The sequence below is a fragment of the Cupressus sempervirens genome, chromosome 10 (assembly GCF_028749045.1).
Source record: "Cupressus sempervirens isolate cs-2001-9-10 chromosome 10, ASM2874904v1, whole genome shotgun sequence".
Classification (NCBI taxonomy): Eukaryota; Viridiplantae; Streptophyta; class Pinopsida; order Cupressales; family Cupressaceae; genus Cupressus; species Cupressus sempervirens.
Window position 1 is genome coordinate 420,737,610 of NC_143127.1, and position 14,440 is coordinate 420,752,049.

The window sequence follows — 14,440 nt, forward strand, 5'->3', positions numbered from 1 at the left end:
AGTAACCCATTAAAGATTGATTTAGAATTTGATATTTTTGATGAGATGTCTATCTATATGGATAATTTCTCAGCCAATGCTGCTATCTCTTATTTTAAGGGTTTTTGGCCTTCTTTGTTGGAACTGCATGGATGGATTTCCCATTTTTGGGACCCCATCATTTCAGAGACAACCCATATTTACCCTATGCCAAGGGTGTTTTTCATTGTTAAATTTGAATCTATTGTTGATAGAGATGCCAGCCTTCACCATGTTTTCTATTGGGATGCAAAGTTTCCCTTGATGGCAAAATCTTGGCATAACAATTTCAACCCATTGACAGAATCTTTTAACAAGTTCTCTATCTGGGTTAGGTTGTTGAATCTTCCCCTTCACCTTTGGGTAGATTCTATTTTGGAGGAGGTTGGGAGATCCCTTAGTGGATTCTACTTGATAGATAAGGATTCTATCAATGTGTTTTGAATGACATATGCTTGCATTTTGGTTGAGTTTGATGGTTCAAAGGGTCTCCTAGAAAAGATTTTGGTGGCTTCTTCTTTAGGGTCTTGGAACATTCTTCTTGACTATGAGGGTATCCCCTTCCACTATAGGAAGTGTTGCAAGGTTGTCACCTGGCTGCAGGTTGCTCTATTGGTAAATCTAGACCAAAAATGCCCCCTTCTTGGTGGAAGGGGGTCTCAAAAGATCACTACATGGTCCACAAGGTCCTCTCTATAGGGGATGATGACTCTCTTCAAGATATTTGGGTGAAGGATTCAACTATTGTTCTTGGTTTTTTGACAAAGGATCATCCTTTGGCTCCTTTGGTTACAGCAAATCGGTCTTTGGTTTCTATTGTCCCATCTTCTGGTGATTTGATGGAGGTTCCTCCTTTGGCTTCTTTTCAAGTTGATGCTCCTTTGGCTCCTTTGGATGTAGCTAGTCTATCTTCTGGTGATTTGGGGGTAGCCACATCTTTGGCTCCTTCTCACGTTGATGTTCCTTCTCTTGTTTCTACTATAACTTCCTCTGCTACAATTTTTTCCCTGGCTTTAGGGGTTTCTAGGTTTGGTTGTGGCTTTGTTGTTTCTCAGAGCTAGAAGGTTGCTAGTTTGTTGGGGGCTGGAAGGACCTCAATAAAAGGAAATATGGTCATGCCCTCCACTTCTAATTTATCAAGGATGAACCTTTGTGTGGCTTTTTCTCAGGTTGCTGATGTTCCTATTGCGGTCTCTTCCCTGGTCTCAAGGATTTTTGGGACTAGCTCTGGTGTTGCTGATTTATAGTGGTAGAAGGCTGCTGATTTGATGGTGGATGGATGTACCACTATAAAAGGAAAAAAGATCAAGCCTTCCACTACCTCTTTTGATATGGCATTACATTCTCAAAAGAAGGGATCTAAAGGCAAAGCCTGACTGGCTTTTGTTGGCTTGTTGTTCTTTGTTTTGTCCCTTGGCTTTTGGCTATTGTTCTTTGTAGTGTATCATGGTTGGGGACTTTTTTCCCTTTTCTTCTTTGGGTTTCAGGAGCCCAATCAAAACCTATGTTGGTGGCTGTTGAGAAGCCACAATGGTCACCTTTTGTTTGGTGATCTGAAGTTCTGGCTTTTTGTTTGGCCATTGTCCTTTGGTTGGGCTTTAATTGCTTATTTTTAGCTTTTTGTATTGTTTTAACTTGGGTTTCAGGATCCTTGTAAAACTTGTTTATCTAATAAAAAACTTGGTACTTACCTAGTAATTGAATGAACATAAACATTACATAATTATTATTCCATTTTCATGCATTATTTATAAATTAATTTAGATAACTATTAAAGGAAAAAATACCTGGCACAATCATTGGCAACATTATGCGCTCCCTCTTTATGGACATCTAAGGAGGAATGTTATTGTTAATAAAAAAAACATGCTACACTAGGTAAATGAATCTCATATCTCCAAATGGATTGATACCATCCACTGCCAAAGAAAGCTTGAGATTAAGAGGTTCTTCTTTAAAGTGTGACCATGTTTCTTCTATCTCTTTAAATGTAGAACCATCCATGGGAATTCTCCTAATGTCATCTTGACTTCTATTGCATGCATGGTAATCCATAAATTGTGCCAAGATAGTGCATCCAAATAATTTTTGAAGACGTGGAATAATGAGAATGTACCAAAGGACCTTCTGAGGCACCCTTTTTATTATTCAATTTGATCGATATCTACTAATATGACAATCAGGGCTTTCTGTTACAAATTCATGTTGTTTATGATATATAATGTGATCATTAGGACATGCATGTATTGTCTGATACTTCATTCCAATTTGATTCATTATGATAGATAATTCTCAGTACGAATGAGGTAGAATGTTTGATGGTGGTAACAAAAGCTCATCTATCAACCTACAAAAACAAAATTGCATTATTAATACAATGAATAGTAATGCTATGCTAACATTGAAGATGAAAAAAATGGCATACCTTAACATACATGACATTGCTACATTGGATAAACCATTCATAACCTTCAAGTTCACAAAAATACTATAGTAGACAGAAGAGTTATTTGGGAGCCTTTGTATAGGGGCTTGTGTGCCTTCTCAAGTAAAGGTATATCAAGACCATCTTCATCATCATTATTAGATGCACTAGTACCATCATCTTGAGCATATTCATCACCTACACCAATATCATCTTCTTTAATTATGTCCTTTGGCACATTATCATCTTCTTCCATGGGAGTGTTATCCTTATCTTGGATATTCACACCTCCATGTTCCTCCAGTAGGAAATCCACATTCAATAATGGATGAAAATCATGGCCCCCTTGAATGTGACCATGTTGCCTACAATGACTCTGGGTTGTTATGATTAGAATTATTTGATTCTTTAAGCCCTTACACTTTTTGCAAGGATAATTACATTTATCAACTTTTCTTTAGAACTGAGACCACAATATAGCCATTGTCTCGTTATTTTGTTCTGGGTTCATATTGTTAGGTGTGGTCTTTCTTCACATGAAAATATATTTGCAAAAATATTAGACATGTTGTACTTAATGTTTATATCTTCACATATGGTTTTGAAGTAAAAATTTGATGTAACTAATATGTATATCTCCAAAAATATTGGACATGTCGTAGTTAATGTTTATATCTGCACATATGGTTTCGAAAGAAAAATTTGGTGTAACTAATTTGTATATATACAAAAAAATTGGATATGTTGTACTTAATGTTTATATCTGCACATTTGGTTTTGAAAGAAAAACTTGATGTAACTAATGTGCATATCTGCAAAAAAATTGGACTTGTTGTACTGAATGTTTATATCTGCACATATGGTTTTGAAAGAAAAAATTGGTGTAACTAATGTGTAATTCTGCAAAAATATTGGACATGTTGTACTTAGTGTTTATATTTGCACATATGGTTTTGAAAGAAAAATTTGGTGTCATCAAGAGTTGAATTGTTCTATGAAAGTCCTAGTTTATTCATACTTGTCCAAAAATTGTAAACTTTCTATTATATGTTTTGATGGATTGAAACTCACATTAAAATTCAAACCTTTCCCTCTACATGATTTAGTTTGTAACATAGATCTTTTGGACTAAAATTTATTCTTGGCAATTATTGAATCCATGTCTTTAGCCTTCTTAATGGCTGTCTCTAGAGAGTTAGGACTAAGAGCTTTTATCCATCCATAAATAGCACCATCAACCTCGTCTATGTTATATTAGTGGCCAATATTGATAACTCTGGAAATCAACAATCTAGGTGCCCATTGAGCAACATTGTTCAAACTAAGCCAACTTCTTAAAATGATTTTTAGGGTAAAATTTTTCAATAAGGCTCTTAGTGAACTCTTCATAATAGGTACTCTGATCATGTCCCATTATGATCATTTTGTGGTGGCACCAATCATGGGCAATAACAACCAAGTGAGTAGCATCATATTTAGATGACCTCATCATCTAGCATGGGGATAACCAAAAATAGGTATATATTTTTAGAACCCATGTTCTTGTCATTATCCTACAAGACACATCATAGTAGAAGATGATCAATTTGCCAACCTTTTTTTGCAAGTCATTTTCTAATGGTATTCAACTCTATAAATCAGTCAAAGGTCCTTATAATCTCTTAAAGATGTCTCAGGTTGGACCTACACTTGACTATTTTGTTTCAGTCTTGCATGAAGTGATCTTGAAAACCATTTAATGTAGGTTCATTTTCAGATTGTGGTTGGACTCTAGGAGAAATATAGGCATGAGAGGTCTACTATTAGTTATTTTGGTGTGTTGATTTGCAGTGCTTTTATTTATTGAATTGGTCCCCTTGGCCATTATTGCCAACACTATTATTGTTATTATTACTATTTCTATTGTCCCCACATGAGCCACCATATCCACGAAAAACACAATGCATTGATTTGTTTATGTTGTCCCCTAACCAACATATTTACAAATTTCATTGCAGGATCTTCTCCTGTGTCTATCACACCCATATTCACTTCTCTCTATTTTATGATTGCTAAAGGAACTTGTACTTTGGAAATTGTTTTCCCTTTTGGAACTTCTAGGGACTACTAATTTCTCCATTTCTACAAATATCTTTGCTCTCTTCCACTCAAAAGAAACATAAGAAAGCATGATAATCAACTCTTATACCACTGAAGTAACACTACTGGCCTATGCCCAAAATTCAACCCTTTCCCTCTACATGTCTATATATATTTGCACTATGTGTATGTATGAATAAACTCAAACCTATACCAAAGGGGAAAAAATTATTGAACCCATGTAACAAAATTGGAACCCAAATTGGTGACTTAGATGAAGATTCAAGCATAATTTAAATACTCCATTTGAGTTGCAAAAAGCAACAATGAGGCTTCAAAATCCAAAATTAATCACCATGATGTAACTATAGTAAAAGGATAATGACAAGTGCCAACTCAAAAACTTACTAAAAATTAACATGCTCTCTAAGAAGTTTGTCAAACACCCCAAAGGTCAAAAATACTTTTAAAATCATCATCGTAAGCTAAATGGCCAACTGAATTTAATGCTAACTATAGTGCCTGCCCCTAGTTTGCATTTTTTCTATCAGTGCCAAACTCTTTTAGTCCAGTTTTATGCTTGACGTTTAGTAGGATTACTTTCAGATTTTCAGATATTGTTTCAGATTTAGTTGATTATATTATGAGATTACTTCATACTCTACATTTCATGTATGTATGATAATTATTCAAGTGATTTTAGTTATTGATGATGTTTGAGTTAGATGGATTATAATATGTGTTTCTTATGGATACTTACCCCATACTACATGTGTATGGTGTGCATGTTTGTTTTCTTTATGTATGGCATTTTTGATGTGGTTAAGGAAGGGAGTCGTAGTCACCTGCTAATCGAGATATACACAATGCACCACTTCCTACCATTGCTTGTTTACCTTAGAATGTTGTGTATGTACATGCATGAATTTTATGCGGGTTGCAAGTACTAGGTATCGACTTCCTTGAATTTTCAGGATGAGCGTACCCTATCACATCATCTCAATGGTAAGAGAGGGGAGATAAATTCTTAAGTCGAAATCCTAAACCCTTAAGCCATTTGTCCTAATTGATAATTAGGACAAGTATCTGAGTCAAGTACCCTTTGAATGCGTCGAATGACATCAATTCATGATTATAACCCTTTTGTTTGATTTAGTATGTATTTTGCTATGATGGGTTTTCATATGTTGTTTTATGAATCTTTGGTGTATTTTCTATTAATTAAGTCTAATTAAAAGATTAAGTAATGATTTAATTTAATAGAAAATTATTATGATATTTTAATATTTAATTATATTTAATTAATTGAGAAATTAAGGTATGTGCAAGATCATGGTGTGCCAAAAAGTGGCGATGTGAAAAAAATAAAGTTTGAAGACATCCAAAAGTGCTTCAAAATCCGCTCTGACTTTTTTCCACCTATCCAGGTACCAAACCTGGAAGGTAAGGCCGAGACTTATCAGAGATTTGATTCGACATCGGATATCCGATAATCAACGTACTATAACAATACCATAATTATAATTATTATAATATAATATATAATAACAAAATATATTATATTATAAATTATAATAATATAATATAATACATTATAATAATATAATATAATATTTTATATTATAATAATATAATAAAATATTTTATATTATAATAATATAATATAATATTTTATATTATAATATATAGTAATGTAATATAATATATATAAAATATATATAATATAATATAATATAATATAAAATATAATAATAAAAAAGTATAATATATTATAAATTATAATAATATAATATAATATTTAATATTATAATCTATAGTAATGTAATATAATATATATAAAATATAATAAAAGATTATATAAAATAAAATAAAATATAATATAAAATAAAATATAATGTAATATATTATATATAAAATATCATATAATAATAAAAACATAAGATATTATATGTTATAATTAATATATAATATATCGGATATCTGATATTGAATTGGATATTCGATACCTCTGCACAACATAAAATAAAAAACACAGACCTGCGGGCCCATTATTACGTTATTTGGGACCAGTTTTTTGCCTGGGCGATCAGATATACGATTGAATATTGGATATTAGATATTAAGGCATGTTTTTTTTTCCCCCAACTCATTTTTAACCTAAATTCAATATATTTTAGCATGATTTTGTTTGTTTTAGTTGAATCTAGGGTTTTTTTGAAAAAAGAGAGGTTAAATTAAGGTTTTTTTAAAAAATATATATTATATTTTGCAATTCAATAGGAATGGCTGATCAGAATGATGACACTGAGGTAGGGAATAATATTCCTTGTAACCCCCAACCAAACGATCTAGTACCCCCACAAAACTGTCCACCAAATGATCCTCTACCCCCTCAAAAAGCTCCTCGAATTGAGGATTTGATAAATGAAAATCTCACCGAGTGGAGAGGTTTGCATAGAACATATAATAATGTACTTGCATTGGCTCCTATGTTATCCACGTTAAACACAATAGTGGATAACATTGAAACTTTTACGAATCAACAAAATGTCGCTCTTCATTGGCATGATGAAATGCATGATATGTTTGATGATGGTTTGGACTATGATGAGGTTGTGGCCCTCAACATAACCAAAGAAAATTTGGCTAGCCTTTTTGTGAACCCAAAAATGGGTTTACCAATTGACCCAAAAAAATCCAAACTATCCATTAAATGGTGCACAAATGATGCCATACGTGCAAACTTTTGGGATCATTGGTGGATGGTCTTTGATATCCCTCCACATGGAAATTTAGACATACCATTTTATTTCCTTAGAAAATTAAATGTAGAATTTGTGTTGAAACTTAAAGTGAACTATTAGAGCATGAAGCCCAACATGGGCTTAAGACTAGGAGCTTCTCAGGATAGACCCTCTTCCCAGCAGAAGAAAACTGGCACTTTTGTCCCCCCCCCCCCGCCCCCACTGATATCTCCCCTCCACCTCAAGTGTAGAATCCAAATATTATGATAGAGGCTAGCTCTCAGACTATCAGAGCCATTCATAGGTTGAGTAGCCTAATGATATCTCAGGCTAGGTCAGTCTTGCCTCCTTGTGTTGATGATGCTGGTGCCAGTTCATCATCAACTAGCTCATCACACGTTTGTGTGCCTCACAATTGCATTATGTGCAAGAATATTTGCTTGGGTCCCATAGGTGATCTTCATGAGTATCATTTTTTATTAGATGAGGATACACCAGACACATGCGCAGAGGCTACAGACCTTGATGCAAGAGAGAAGGGGAATGCAGAGGCATGGACTCCTTTGCTGTCGGTACATGCATACATTTTTTTGTTATGACATATGCAATTTAAATTTAATTTTTATAATAGACTAATTTCAATTTTTAATCCATATTGACTTTTATATGTATGTGATCTTCATTCATGTTTAGTTGACGACTGAGGAGGAGCTTAGATAGATTGATGATGCTGGCTCTCGGCCATTTCATTTGGCATTGAGACATCTATGGTACATTATGTTGTGTTCACATTTTTTTTCTATTTGATATTGTAGCATATATGATTGCTAAACTTTCTTTTATCTTGCAAGTACCACCTATCCCAGGGGGACAAAGTGCGAGGGGTGAGCCAACACGCATTGACAAAGGAAAGTTAATCAGGTGCTTTTTATTTGATTAAATATTGATGCATTCTTGTAACATGTTTGTGGTAATCCCATTTAATTAAATTCTTTATTGTATATAGGGCGTGGCTACTAGCGATGAGCATGTACAGATTCCACATCGTAGACCATCAAGGATTTCCATTCGCACTGAGAGCCCCATTGTATGTATAAGTATCATTTATTTTTTATTATACTTATCTTCATAAATAAATTCAAAACTAATTTCCATGATATTAACAACTACTATTTTGTATCTCATAGGAGACTCCTAGTTCAAATGAGGTCCGACGGGAGAGTTATGTAGATTTGATGATATAGCCACTCTCTCCTGAGGAGGAGTCTACAATAGTAAGTTGTAGTTTGAATTCATGATTAAATATGTTATAAATTTATCATGCTATGAATTATAATGTTATAGTTTAAATTGTAGATTCATTTGACAAACGTATTTGAACATATACAACCCACAATTAGAGAGGTAGAAGCATTGCCAAGGGTATATAAGAGGACTCCTGACCGGTGCAGGAGGTCGATGAGAGAGGTATTTATTATCAAATTTTGATAGTATAAATCTTCATTAAAAAAAAGATCATTATGCATTTGAGTAATTCAATGTTAGATACAAAGAATCATATAAATTTAGTTGTCTAACTTTGGGTTTTCCTTTTTTGCTTATGTAGGAGGCATCTAATCCACCTAGTGTAGTGAAGAGGCTGCATTTTGATCATCCACCATCACCCTAGGATAGTATAGTTGTTGTAGGATGCATCATGAGACATTTTGAGATGGCATATGCCACATTGTATACATAAACATTGATGTTATACACATTCTGATGGCATGATTAGCCACATTTTGTATATGGATCTATGTATTTTGATATATATTTGAGTACTTTGTCTATGGATACGCTGGTCTAATTGATGAACAAATGACAAATATAGAAAAGCAGACATCCATTCAAGAGGTGCAACATGTATTCATTGTCCATTCGATCCAACCCCACATTTAGCTCATGATTCAGAGAGACTTCACCACCAAAATATGCTTTCCAATGGTTGAATTTATGTATATGTGCTTCCATTTTGAGTTGAGACAAGTTTAGTAATTTTAAAATGAACTTTGTGTTCTCTCTACCTAGTAACTAAAATCTAGAAAAGAATAATCGGTGGCTGTAAAGGATTGGGTTTTCAGTTTGTATACGGAAATATGTTTCTTTTAATTACAGCTTTTCTATTATATCTTGATTATAAAATCTATTATATAATGAGGCCCCGTTGGTTTAATATCTTTTTCAGATAGTGAATTCCCCTCGTGGCATATGCACCGAGTTGTGGTGCCAAAAGGTGACAAGAATTTTTTTTTCCTATTTTAAATAGCGCGTACGCGCTTTTAAAAAAAAAAGTATATATGATGGGCTACAGACCCGTAGCCCATCATTTTCATTATTATTTTCTTCTACTCCTACAACGAGCAGCACGTACGTGAGTTAAAGACTTAACATTTTTACCACCATTTTCCAAAATGCCTCCTCGTCGATGAAATCCAAGACCACAAGCACACCTACGATGATGCCGTAAGTGATATAAACCTAACTTTGCATTGTTTGATATATTTTTCATATTGTTTTGTAAGTTTTTTATATTCTTTTGTAGGGTTTTTACAAATTTCATTTAGATTTGTTTATTTATTTGGATTTCAATTGATTTTTTATCAGGAAATGTTCATAATCAATTAGAAAATCCACAAGAACATCAAAACCCTCAAGAACCCCAAAACCAAAACACTCCTCAAGAAGAACAACAAATTCCACAACCCGAACCAATTGCAAGACCTCCACCAGGCACACAAGAAAATATAATAAATGAAATAGTGAGAGGCAAAATTGAATTAGAAAGACTCCTTGCTCGATTGAAAGAATCTAGACAAACCAATCCAATGAGGGCTCAATTGGCATTATCCCTTGAATCCATTAACACCCAGATAGCCTCAGTTAGTGGTCAGTTAGATATTTGGCGGGTTAAGAGGGATGAACAAAAAAGATTTTATGCAAATAAATTGTCATATGAAGATGTTAAAAAAAAAGAAATACCAAAAGGTAGTATATGTGCATTATTTAGAAAACCCGGTGAGCAAAATACTGTTAGAGAGGGTACTAAATGATTCCCCATCCATTGGTGCATACACGATGCTATTAGAAATAATTTCTGGGATAGATGGTGGATGGTTTTTGATGCCCCTCCTTGCAACAATCACGAGGTCCCCATGTATTTTTTGAAGAAATTATATTGTGAGTTTGTCCTTGGGGAGATCCCTAATTATTTTGATATATTAGACTCCCAGGGTAGAGGTGGGGGGTCATTATTTGAGAGGCCAGGAGCACGTCGTGACCCTAATGTAGTTAGGGCACTTGTGGTCAAGCCACAATATGAGCATGTGACTATTCCTTCAGTTGTGAAGGAAAATATAGAGGCCAGCACTCTAGGGACCATTAATGCTTTGACGCAGACCCTCATCCATTCCATGAGCTCATTAGTTGAGCGGGAGCCTTCTGTGCATCATGGTCACATGTGCACTTCATGTGAATGCCTATGCACATTTGGCACTCATGCTGGAGATGGTGCAGATGATGGGCTTGTCACCGATCAGTTCCTGAACAAGACATTTGGCATTGATACACAGGTAAATTACAATTATAATTTACTAATTTGATCACATTTCACATGTATAGTGAATGATTAATTAATTAGCATCTATTGACATTGTTCAAAATTCAGGGTCAGAGTGTTGTTGGGCCTAGCAGCGATCCTCCAGACCCATTTTTGTCCCTTCCACGAGTCTTGAGGTATGTATCGATTTAATCATTTTTATTAATACATATATTGATTATGTAATCATATTAAGGATTGCCAAAAAAAAATTATGCATGTGCATCAGTTCTCCACAAGACCCTCAACCTTTACCATAGACTCAGAGCATAGACATCATACGAGCTTCATGCAGGTATAGTTGTTTCATGTTAATTTAATTCATTTGATTATATTTATTTTATGTTTCATGTTAGATGTAACGTTTATTGTATGACATGTAGCTCATGATGTCAGACACACCTCCTCATCTACGACAGTCTGTTGATAGTGGAGTGGCCGCAGTTGTGGCTAGCTCACAACCACTGACGGAGGTATGAAAGAATTTTCTTCATTTTAGTTGTTGTTTATAATAGTTAATCTCAAAATTTCTAATGTTAACCTTTGTTTATATATTACTATAGCTTTTATGGTTTTTACACAAGCAGTATGTATGTTAGGCCTACTGATACTCTTTTAATTATGGACTGAAACCTTGTTTTTGTTTTACTAAGTGGTAAGGGGAAGTTTTGTTTAATGGTTATCTACTAATAGTAGGTTAGTTTGTTGTTAAAGGGTCAGCCCCCTAGTTTTGGCTACTTTTAATTCAAAATCTACGAGTGAAGTTAGAAGTGTTAGTGAAAGAATTAGATAAAGAAGAACTAGGAGCACATATTGAAGTTAGAAGTAGAGAAGAAGTAGGAAAATCAAATAAAGGTATGAGGACTAAGAGTAGGAGATAATGAAATTAAAAGTAAAGATAGGAATAGAAGATTAGTTGTATTCCAAGTTGATTGCAACTAGGAGTAGGACCTACAAGATTGAAGTTATATGTTTTCTATAAATAATAGTCAAGTTTAAAGATATAATTGGTGATTAGATATACTCACCTTGGTCTAGTAGAGTCATAAGTGCAAGAGAATTTGTGTTTTAAATTAATATTATTCATAGCCCAAAGTCAACTGTTGAACTTGATAATAGAACTAGGCATATCCTTATGATTCAAAGAAACTATAGTTTTTGGAATCAACATCATCAACTCTCCTTCACTATTTCTTTGGGATGAATGGAACTAGCATAAAAAAATTCTACATTCTTTCATTCTCGTCGTCCTCCTCCTCTCATACAAAATAAACTTGGATAAGATAACTTACTAGACTTTTGGATTCATGGCCCTTCTCTCTTCTTTTCATACTCTTATAGCTATGCTAGTGGGATAAATCATTGAGTATTTTCTTATCTTTTATTTTTTCTCTTTCTTTTCTCAAGTGACCACTTGAGCTTTTGCTATAGCTTTTACAACACGATGCTTGAGATTGAGACATTTTCTTGAGTGAGGTCTCTTCAACTAGTTGACTTGGAATCTTAGTAAGCTTTAGGATTTTGTTGTTCTTTTATGTATCCTTGAAAATGAATGTAATAGTTAATATTCTTGGTTTGGGAGCTTTTTTCCTTCAGCTTGGTGATATTTAATCTCCTTGTAGTTTTCCCAAAATCTTTACCTCTTTCTCTTTTTTTCTTCTACTTTATTGTGTGCATGAGGTGGACACATGCTTCCAATAAAGTGGGGACTACATGTATCATTTGCAAAAGTAAGAACACTTATTTGGTATTATTTTTAGCCCAATTTTAATATACATTATGGGTTCCTACATTGATTTCACACTCTCCTTTAAACACTCATTGGACCTTCAAATTATTATTTAAGTCCTATATTGATTCATTTTCTTTAAAAACTCAAGGTTACCCTTATCTATAAGTGTGCTTATCTATTTCAACTTCAATCAAATAATTCCTTTCATTTATTGGACCTTATCTTACCATTTATGACATGTATTTTCTCTATAAACCCAAAAATAAGTTTTTAGATCAAATTTCACACGCTCTAAATATCTTGGACCCACAATCAAAACTTGGGTTGGAATTGATGGGTATAAAATGACTTTGGTGATATTTACTTGGGTACAATATTTTTGTTGGTGATATGTGTATTTATAAGTGATTATATTTATTGAATTGTTGTAGGGTCTCATCACGCCTGACCGTCCATGAGCATTTGAGGTGAACTTACAGAGTGACTATTTGTTGGCGGTAAGAAAATAATTGATTTTGTGTGTACATATATTTGATTTCAACGTATAATAAATATTGATTCATACCTACTTTCTTTGTATCAGTTGGAGTTGGAGAAGAGCCTCAACAAGAGGTTGAGTGAGTGTGTCAGGAGGGCCCCGTCATCTCCACTATCTCCCTCCACACGATGGCAAAGGATGTCGAGAGACTTGTTTCCTTCCCCTCGTGGGAAGGAAAAGATGTAGTTGATCTAGACATGTATATATATAGGCATCAGTGGACATATTCGATAAACATTTGATGTATATGACATTCTATATTTGATGTATGACATTATTCAACTTATGACATTATTGGTTAATATTGTTGGAAATTGTTTAAATGATCATGAGGAAAGTTTTTGGAATGATATATGGAACTGGTAAAGAATGTTCTCAATCATTGTTTTGTCATTGATGTCAAACTTTCTATTTACAAGAATGACAACTACTTTACTGATCCAAATACTATCAATTAGTTGATTGTCAAGAGGAGGCAATCAATAAGAAGTAACTAGAACACCTAGAGAAAGGTTGAAGTTATGATATTGTAATGAAGTACAAGGGTCAGCTAAGCCATTGATGAAAAAGTGTATTTGACGACATACTATAAGATACAAAGAATGGGCACATTAAAACATATCAAAGATATAAGGTTTTAGCTAAGTCTTTTGTAAAGCTCAAGTAAGTTCATTGGAGAGAAGGAGCCGAGCAAGCTAGTAAGAGCCAAGCAAATTCCTAGTTAAAGCTGAGTAAACTTCAGATGCCGAGTAAACTTTAGATGTCGAGTAAACTTTAGATGCCGAGTAAACTTCAGATGCTGAGTAAACTTTAGATGCCGAGTGACACAGAGTTTATCAAGTGCTGAGCAGAACCAAGTGTCGAGCATGTATAGGTGCCGAGCACTAGTAAAACTAATAGTGCCGAGTAACATAGAGGTGTCAAGCACCAGTAAATCAATAATGCCGAGTTGCTGGATTATTTTGAAGATCAGAGATTCGCCAGATCTAAGCTGACAAGGGTGTTATCTAAAAGTTTGTGAATTATAAGGAAGATAAGAATGAAGAGCTGGTGACACAGAACACCATGTAGAACATTTTTAAGATACAACTGGAAAAGTTTCTAGAAGAGAACAAGATATGGGGTAGATACATTGCATCCTACCTAATCCATTTTGAAACCCTAAAATTGGAGAGGGAGAATTGAGTGGCAAAGGGAAGTCAAATTTCTATTTAAGAAGACATAAGTTAATGAAAAATGAAGAGAAGTGTGGTCGAGCATAAAAACATGA

At 34.0% G+C, this 14,440-nt stretch overlaps 1 pseudogene; it reads left to right on the plus strand.

Annotated features, from left to right (window-relative positions):
- Positions 1-692: 692 nt before the first annotated feature.
- Positions 693-14,440, plus strand: part of LOC149534497 (RNA-dependent RNA polymerase 2-like) — a 40,623-nt pseudogene continuing 26,875 nt past the window's right edge.